General features: G+C 36.3%; 1 long non-coding RNA gene across 1 annotated transcript; it reads left to right on the forward strand.

Annotated features, from left to right (window-relative positions):
- Window positions 1-1,184: 1,184 nt before the first annotated feature.
- LOC148852572 (uncharacterized) lies at window positions 1,185-4,360 on the forward strand. The gene is made up of 2 exons (XR_016099028.1): window positions 1,185-2,120; window positions 4,001-4,360. It is a non-coding gene; the product is annotated as an uncharacterized LOC148852572 (long non-coding RNA).
- The last annotated feature ends 5,317 nt before the right edge of the window (window positions 4,361-9,677 follow it).

Genomic DNA, 9,677 nt, shown 5'->3' on the forward strand with positions numbered 1-9,677 from the left:
GGTAGAAAAGTCCAGAGACCCACCACTTCAATGTATTGGTCGATTAAGAATTTCGCTTCATGCTTTAGCAACTGTATTTTGTGCAATGAAGTTTCTTAACGGTTACAAAACCAAAGGACAGGAAAAAAATGATAAAGAGGAGAAGAAATAGACGATCGGATGCAACCAGACCACCACCCGGTGAGTAGTTTAACAATAGGGCTGATAATTTAAGGGAAAAGGGTAAAAAGAAAATATATAAAGCTTTGATGGGTATTTTCTGACTTAATGGTTAAGGGGGTATTTGTCTAATGGCCAAAGTCTAGGGGGCCTTTTGTCGCAAAACAAAATGCAGGGATCTTAGTCACTAACCCCATAATTAGGGGGTCTTTGTGTCAAAAAAGAAATCTAAGAAAGCCTAAGTCATAAAGTTGGATAAAGTTGAAAGTGGTTGAAATAAATGAATTAATGTTTATTTTTTAGTAGATAAAATAATTTAATATCCAAATGATGATGGGCAATCTGGTGGCTCCCTGTTGTATGGTCATTCGGGTGCCAGTCTGCTACGGTGGCTGATCAAATTTTAAGAAAGTGGTATTAGAGGTCCTGGGGTACTTTATCCGGAATGGGCACTCCAATGCTTAAGTTAGCGAAAAGTTTTGGTAGAGAGATAGATTGCTTGTAAGCATGGGAATACGAGAGTTAAATTGCATAAACCTTGTGAGGCCGGAGGTGATGCCCTTATATAGGCGAACTGTCGTACGCCTCACGAAATGTGTCTAATACAACCTGCGTAACTCGGAGTATGTTCCACACTCGAAGATGGATTATGTGTAAGGTGATAAGCTTTATTCGGGTCTTTTCAATCCGGGTGGTATAAGGTCCATTGTCATGTGACATGATCTTAAAGAGGTCAGAGATAGCTAATTAGTTTCTAGAAGAGGGCTATGTGATACTTTAGAAGGTTGGTGCATATGAGCTCTTCGAGACCCTGGTCTTAGCCGATGGCCCGTGGTGCCCAAGATGACTTGGCCTTAGCCTGTTGAGATATTTGAAATTGTTAAAATATCTCCTAATCAATAAATAGGTCACTCCACGTGTCAGCATGTCAACAGATGAGGCCAAATTACCCCTCGTCACCGACCATTAAAAAAAACTCAGGGCCAAGTAAAATAAGTCACTCGGACATACCAAAGAAGCAAGAAACGAATCGGGTAGGAGTAAAAAAGGGGTGCCCGAGAGGCGAGGACATGGTGACCACGAAACATCGACCAGATGCCGGCAGCACCCCCTGCAAACCTCCCGAGGAGAAATCAACATGGGAAATTCTCACGCTAAGGGCATCGGTGTTTCTCGTTTGTTAAGGAGGGAAAACACCGGAAAAACACCCCCAGAGGTTGTGAGGTTTAGGGTTTTAGGGTGCATGAGAATCTCCCGCCCCACACCCCCGGTGGTGGCCACTTGGTTTGAGTTCTTTTATTTAAAATATTATTAGATGGTATAAATTTCCGATGTGGGACCCGTCCGTTATCCTTACGTCGTTTTCTCTTTCTCTGCGATTAATCTCTCTCTCTCTTATAACGCCTGTCTTTCTCTCTGATCTGCACGAAACCGTGGTAGTGATTAATCTACCATTCTGCCTCGGTTGAGAATTGGAGGATTACAGAGTGCTGTAGGCGAGACTCTAAAACTGATGCTTCAGAACTTTTAGACATGGGTTTCCACTTGAAACGTGGTTGAGTAAGGATTTTAGGGCTAGAGTTAAGGAATGGCAGAAACTGTCGTATGAGAGATGAAAGAGAATCCGAGCTTAGAACTTGTTTGAAGGCATTTGAGAAATGGGCCCTTGGGATTGTTCATGAGTTCTTGCTTTTCACAGTGGAGAATAGGCAAGTGGTTTGGGATTGATTTGAATACGAGGGATCACTTTTTGGATCACCCCTGTATTTTCTATTTGTCAACTACGGGAGCAGATAAAGGTTTTTCCTCATAGAGGCTTACCAGCGGGGGAGTTTAATCTATCCAAATCCAGTTTATTAAGTGAGGGGAAAGCTTCTTGATCTTGTTTCCTCTTGCCTCATGTAGAAGTACAGATCATTTGCAACCCTTTTCCATATTAAGTATTTGATTTCTTCAAATTTGTAAGTTATTCCATGTGCCTAAAGCAGAACTTATCCTGTTGCTGCCATTTAGTTATACATGAATTGTGTGGTTACCCAATTGATTTTTTGTCAAAATTATACTCTTTCATGGAACATTCACTTTTGGGTTCTAATGCTTCCATAGCTAAGGATCAATTTCCAGCAACTTATATCCACAATCACAGACAGTGCAGCATTCAGTTGCAGTGATCAACCGTTGTGAGTTCTAAAGATCATTCCCATTTGCTCAAACTTTATCTGATGAGAATCTCTCTTCCTAGAGAATCATGCATCCGGGTTACCTTTAGTAGTTACATCTTTGTTCTCACCATCAGGCAGGCAAACCCATTTGATTGATGGCCAGCTCCTTTGTTGTAATCTCACCTGCCCTGTAATGATCAACTAACCCATAAAATTTTAGTTATCGAGTCAGGTGGTATTCATGAAAATCTATATTTTGGTAAGAAAAACCTTGAGTACTTGCTATACACAATCAACTGAGAGCATCTCTTATTAGGACCCATGGATCACCTAATAACATGACTGATGATACATTTGGCAAGACCGGGTGTCAATCAAAGTCAATTCTATAATTAGGAAATGGAACTGTATGTGTTTGTAGTCTCAAAACCCAGCATTGTTTTGCAGTCAGCACCCTATTTCTGCTACAATAACGCAAAATTGGAGCCAATAAAGTCAGTTTCTTTTCAAACTTCATTTGGCATGTAAAGAATTTTTTTTTTTCTGCTGTTCAAGTAGAAGAAAATTTGCAACCTCGTCAGATGATATATGGAATTCCATACTTGTTAGTTTCAATTCTGAAGTATCTTTAAGAAATGCTACACTACTACTAATGTCCAGCATGTTTACTATGTAATAACTGCAGTGGTCTCTTTATTTGTCAACTTCTGAAATCCATCTCCTGTTTTAACAGATTTCCAAAAGATCATCTTATTCATTTTGCTTTTTCTGTACATACAATACAAGAAATCATTTTTGTTCTTTAAATTCGAATAAGCTTTTCTTCAGTTCTCTTTTCCTTTTCAAGTTCTATGAATTACAAGTTTCTGAACTGGTAAATTTCACTTATTCATTCAGAAATAATCTTCAAAAGTGTGGTGCACAACATAATCTTATTAACCAGACAATTTAATTTATAACTTTTTCATAAGCAAAAGTGTTTGCAGTAGTTCTGTAGACTTTTCTTTTTGAAACAAGTAAATGAAGAAAGCTCAAGTGCTAGTGAGATTTTGGCTGGGGCTTTGGTCAAGCAATCCTTTTTTTCTTGCTTTTTTTAATCAGAAATAATGGTCAAGGAATCCTTGTGCGGCACAAAACCTTTGTGAAAGAAAAAAATTTTGGTACTCTTATTCATTGCAGCTGATACTTAAGCTGTGTGTGGGTCACAAAACCTTAGAGTCCAACTGTTAATTATTGAGAAGGAACTTTTAAAAAAGGGTGTCTATATGTGTTGACAGACTAGCTCTCTTACATCTTAAATATTAATTTTATTGTTATAGATAAGAGTGTCCTTGTTCTCCTCTTTCTCTCTCTCTCTCTCTCTCTCTCTCTCTCTCCCCACCTTTTGGCTTTAATACCCTGTTTTGTGTCTTCTCACTTGCTGTTTGCCCTGTTATGGCAGTGCTCAAATAACTATTAACTACCACCCTCAAACAAATAAAAGGTAAAAAAAGAAAACCCTTATTTAGACTTAGACAACTTGGTCCTTTTCTTTTTCTTTTTTTCTTTTTACTTTTTTGGTGAAAAAAAACTTCATTAAAACAAAAGAAACAGAATTAATAGACACACCAAAGCTAACCTAAAACTGAACAAACAAAAGCAAACTGTAACAGATACTGAGGGTGGATTCAATGAAACAGAGGTCAAACAGTCAGATAAAAGAAGAGAAGACAACCAATCAGGCGGGACAGAGACCACAACATCATTCAAGCTTCTAGCACCTTCAGCAGCCAGGCCTTCTCTAGCTAGTAGGTTCCATCTTATGATCACAATATCATTTCCATCAGTTCATTTCATATAAGGTTTGACAGTATATGCAGTCTGTATGAAAGTGAGAAGAAGATGCACAACTGCAGCAATGAATGAAAAGGTCGCCCATGGGGTGTTGAAATAATCATGTACCAACTTTGCTCGCCATTTGTGCAAAGGGTTCTTATTATATGCCTGCACATCTTGGCAAAGTTTGTTATAAAAGAATCCATCAGATAGTGGTATTCGAATTTCTTTTCTGAGTTTATTAATGAGAAGCGCAACTTCTTCATCATCCCGAAGCAAGTTGTGTATGATCCCATATTCATGGAGTAAACCCACATCCATTGGAAGTATTTATGAATCTATCCATGAGAGATGCAACACGAGAAGTATAGCTCTGAACCGTCCTTTATGTATCACTGTTCAAAAGCCAGAAAATTTCGGAATGAAGTCTCAGTTCTGTTTTCAATTCTTACGTGTGGAATTTGCAACACTCCATTGCTCCTAAATTTTATGTCCAACCAGCTATTGCTTCTAATCATCTCAAACTTGACTTCGGCCTCATGAAGTTCTGCCACAGTAGGAGGTAATTTAAACATTTGATCCTCTTTTGTTTCACTGGTTTTTGATGGGTGGTGGAAACAGGATTCACGTAGCCGACCACATAGTTGGGATAAGCTTGGATTCTCATCTTTTTGCTCATCAATTCCTTTTGATGGAAAATGGAAATTTCGTAGTAAGTCAAGCAAATGTTTTACTTTGGAGCTATCAACGTTTTGGCGATCTGGTTCTTGATCCTCCTTTTGCAAAAAAAAAAAAAAAAAAAAAAAAACCATTAAATGGCAAGAAAACAATCTCAATAAGGGATTTATTGCAATTAAGGGTGGAATTAATTAGATTGAATAACTGCTCAATAACGAAAAAGGGTATTTGGTTTTCAAGTAGCACCATGTCTTGAATCACATCAGTAACAACCCAGATGCTACCGATGAAGGGGTCTTGCTCACAAGTCGTGAGTCTCGTGACTATACATCAAACCATGAAATTCGAGGAGAAACGCAATGCTGAAGCAACCATCAAGTAGCATCATTTTCACAAATTGGCCACTGTTGAGGCCTATGTTTTCTGCGTAACATTCTCTAGCTTCATTTTCCAGCTCTCTTACAGTGTTAACATACTCTTCCAAATTTACTGGGATTTTGTTGAGGAAAGATATACTGTCGCTTTCTTTGAAATTAACATCAGTAACATACTCTTCGGATTTTGAAATTAACCCCATCCCCGTTTCCGATTTTTGCTGGGTATAAAATTTGTCCTCCATCCTTGATCCCCTACAGTGATGGATTCCCTGAAATGTTTTCAGATAATAGTATTTTTTTAAATAAATTTATTTAAAATAAATAAAAGTTTTAAATTATAAATAATATTTTAAATATATTTTAATATATATCATATAAATAATATAGTAGTGTATTTCATATAAATAACATTTAATATATATACAATTGGGGTCGGGGCTGGGTGGGGAGCTCAATCCCCATCCCTGACCTTGACCCCGACCCCAACCCCGACCAGGGATTCCTATTAATCCCCATCCCCATTCCTGCCCCGCCAAAACAATCCCCATCCCCAGCTCTATTGGGTTGGGGAAATTGGGTCCCGTCGAGGATGGAGAAAATTGCCATCCCAAGTTGTGACTGCTACTGGGTTATCCCTGTAAGCTTGAGGTTAGTTATATAGCACCTAACATGGTTAATATTTCATCAGTTTCTTTATCATGATAAATTACAACAATAATTAATTGAACATTTTAAATTACTTGACCTCTATATCCTATTGCATATGCTAGATCTGAGGCCCTCTTATGTTTTGATCCAGGATTATCTCTTGGTTCTAGACCTGGCACCCAATTAGAAGTTCTTAAATTGTTTTTCTTTTTTTTTAATTTGTAGAATTTAAATGCAGTTAATGTATGTGTCTTCTTTGCAAATTAATCATGTTTGTTTTTCCGCATTCAAATTAAAAGGCATTTGATCTAATTCTGAGTATTTATATGTAATACCATTAAAAACAATTTCTAACCATAAGCTAGTTTTTGTACCTGAATTAGGACGGATTATTGATTATAGTTTGAATCATGCTAGAGTTGGCTAGTATTTTCTTTGTCTTGAATGTTGGACTCAATAGAGATTGGATCGAGTCTTTGGCCTACAATTTGCAGGTAAATTGAATAGGAGTCATTCATTTAATTCATTGCTACTTTCTTATTTTCATCTCACAAATGAAGAAGCAAAATACATGGTGAACCATATTAAACAATGTCCTAAGAAAGCCAAGGTCTACACTACTTAGGTTAGGTGCTCAATGAGGACAGAAGTAAAGGAAAACAAACCTGTGATATAGTCGAGTCTTAGTTGAAATAACGAATTAGGGCTGCAACTTAATTAGGTGGGTTGAGCATTTGCTAAAATTTAAATGGGCCTGACGCGAGTGCCTGGGCTTAATGCTTTGTTAATTCTTCAAGTTGGGCACCCAATTTGCACTCCTAGGTTTGCAACTTGGGCTGGGTTTGGTCTGGATTAAGGGTGTTAATGGACCAGTTTTGGATAAGACCCTGTCTAGTCCAAAGTCAATTTGGATGGATTGGATGGACCAACAAGACATATTAGATTGACCAATCCGGTTAAAAATATTTATTAAATTGGATTGGACTTGGTCCGTCTGTAACAAATTTATATTGGATTGTGTAGGATTAAGCCAATATTTGGCCCATTGATATACGATAAGAGTGTATGTATCAATGGACTGGGTTTGGGTTGAAACCAATCTAAATCAAAATCAATTTGAACAGATTAGACGGTCCAGGATCAACATGATGACTCCAACTCTAGCGGAACCTGACTTAAAAATGTGTAACCATATCCAACCCTAGTAACCCTATTTCTACAATGGAGTTTACCAGGTAGATAAGTGATCTATGTATGGTAAAAATTTCAAGACACCCCTTAGTCCTATGATCATGCTAGACAGTGATAGACGAACAAATATTATTAAAGACACCGCTTCTTTGGGGAGGAGACCCAGACCCCGTTTGGTGCGTTTTTCTGCACAGTCCGTGTTTTAATCTTTTCCCGTTTGGTTGAGAAAAAATCTAGTCGTCAAAAGATAACACTCCAAAAAGACATGCGAAGCCTGTTTTAGGTTATTTTCGGGAAGTTCCAAATGGAACTTTTCAACTTTTTTTCATTATGTCTTCGCACGGAAATACATGTAAGAAGATGTGCCTTAACCAAACGGCTTTCAGGATGATAAGATCTTAATGCAAAAGCTCATATCTCTTTTGGCTGTCAAGTTTGCTGCAAGATCTTTCAAAAAAGATTTACCAAACGGCACCAAAATTGAGAGACTGGACAAATGTCAACACGTTGGAGTGTATCGGTGTAATACTTCAATATAGTTTGTTTACAGTGTAAATTTTGTTTGCACTCGTGTTAATGCATGGGAGTGCAAATAGGCTTAGTGTAAGATTTGGTTTATTTTTCCTTATAGGCCCCACCTTAAATGAAAGAGAATGGACCTATAGGAGAAGGGTTATTTGTTCCCACTTCATTGGGATGCAAAATTTGTGCTGCCAAAAGTGCAAATGAGATAATAAATTGCAAATTTTGTATCAGGAAAGATACAAAACTGGGCCAGGTGCAAAATTTGTATGTGGTTGCACTGCAATCAAACATAGCTTAAGCCTTAGAAAATTTTAGCAACTAACTAGATTTTAGGACTCTATCTTATTAGGATGATTTTTTTTTGTTCTTTTTTGATATAATAAATGAAAATTTTCAGGATGAGGTTTTACTTTATTTTATTTAATTTTTGACACCAAGGATGAGATTTTACTTTATTTTATTTTATTTTTAACACCAAGGATAGGGTTTTATTTCATACAAGAAACTAAGAGAAAAACAAATATATGAATTTATTGGGACCCATCATCTCAAGGAACTATTCAACCTAAAAGCTTAAACTGTTACATGAGGTCCATGTTTTTATTCTTTAAACCATCCTTCATGTGAAAGCCTATTAAGCATAAAATATGGACCAGAATGGGCTCATGTGCTGAAATTGAATTAATTATAATAAGGGCGATGAAGATAAAAAACTAAATGACTTGTATCAAACCAATTCTGGTGCCATTTCAACGAACCCAATCGACCTGAAAGCTTAAGCTGTTAAGTGAGATTCCTGAATAGGTTTTTATTCTCTAACATATCAGCATGACTATAGTTTCTGAAAAGCTGATTTCATGTTGCACACACACTTTGTAGCCAAAAGTATTTTAGTTTAGATCTCTTCTGCATAAGGTGTTTTACCAAGATATATCACAACAAAATTGATTTTGATCTCTATTTATGAATATCTATTAATCATATAAAAGCAGTCTATCTTCTTAAAAATGCTCAAAAATGTTCTTTATGTGTAAGGTCACGTATATCTTTTTTTTTTTTTTTCTTTTTGTAAATAGAAATTTATAGAAAGAAAAAGATCCCAAACATAAAAAATATGAAATTGGAGGCCCAAATATAACAAATATTTCTTACTAAAAAAGGTCATTACTAAATTACAGGTCCAAAGTGGTTGAAATTAACGAATGAATGCTTACTAGTTACCACGTTTCCTCGTAAATGGTTGAAGTTCAAACCCTAGCTGTTGCAAATGGCTTTAAGTAGTGCTGAAAGAAGAGCCAGAAGTAGGGGTGAGTACTATTCAGTTAAAACCAAAAAATTGAACTGAAAATTTTGGTTTCAGTTTGTTTGGATTTTTAGTTTTTGGTTAAATTAGTTTGATTAATTCATTTTTGGATTAATTCAGTTTTCGATTTTGGTTTTTAGAATTAATTGAATTAATCAAACTTTCTATTATTATATGTAATATATAATATATAACATGTAAGATATAGTATATAATATGTAACATATAATATATAATATATAAATTATTTATATATATATTATATTAATACATAATATAATAAAACTTTCTATAATTTAGTTTCGGTTTAGTTTTTAAAGTTTCAATTTATTCAGTTTAATTTTTAACTGAATAAACCGAAAGCTCACCCCAAGCCGGAAGAATGGTCTTTCCTGGTTTCATCTAGGGATTGAGCTCCGGTTAATATATAGACACAGAAGTAGTACCCTCTTCATGTTGGAAATGGAATTTTTCGTGAGACTCCTAAAAGTTATGCTCGGCTCGATTAGTCCTACCTTTCTCTCCTGCAAAGCAATTCTCCATGTGTTTCATGCTCCTCTGAACCTTTCCTTTATACCCACTCTTACATAGGTTCCAAATTTAGTTGGATCCGGTGTGAACACATGCATGTAAAATGGGCAATGTAGTGAACATACCGGTGTTTCATATTCATTGTGTGGGTCCCATATGTATGAAACACTGATGTGTTCACTTGTAATTGGTTAGACAACCCATTATACACATTTGTGTATTTGTGTTTACAGAAGTTCCGAAGTCATAATGCCACTTTTGACTAACATTGAAGTGTTCCTATCCATA

This window comes from Nelumbo lutea, chromosome 5, assembly GCF_056320005.1.
Source record: "Nelumbo lutea isolate HS-2025 chromosome 5, American lotus-T2T, whole genome shotgun sequence".
NCBI lineage: Eukaryota > Viridiplantae > Streptophyta > Magnoliopsida > Proteales > Nelumbonaceae > Nelumbo > Nelumbo lutea.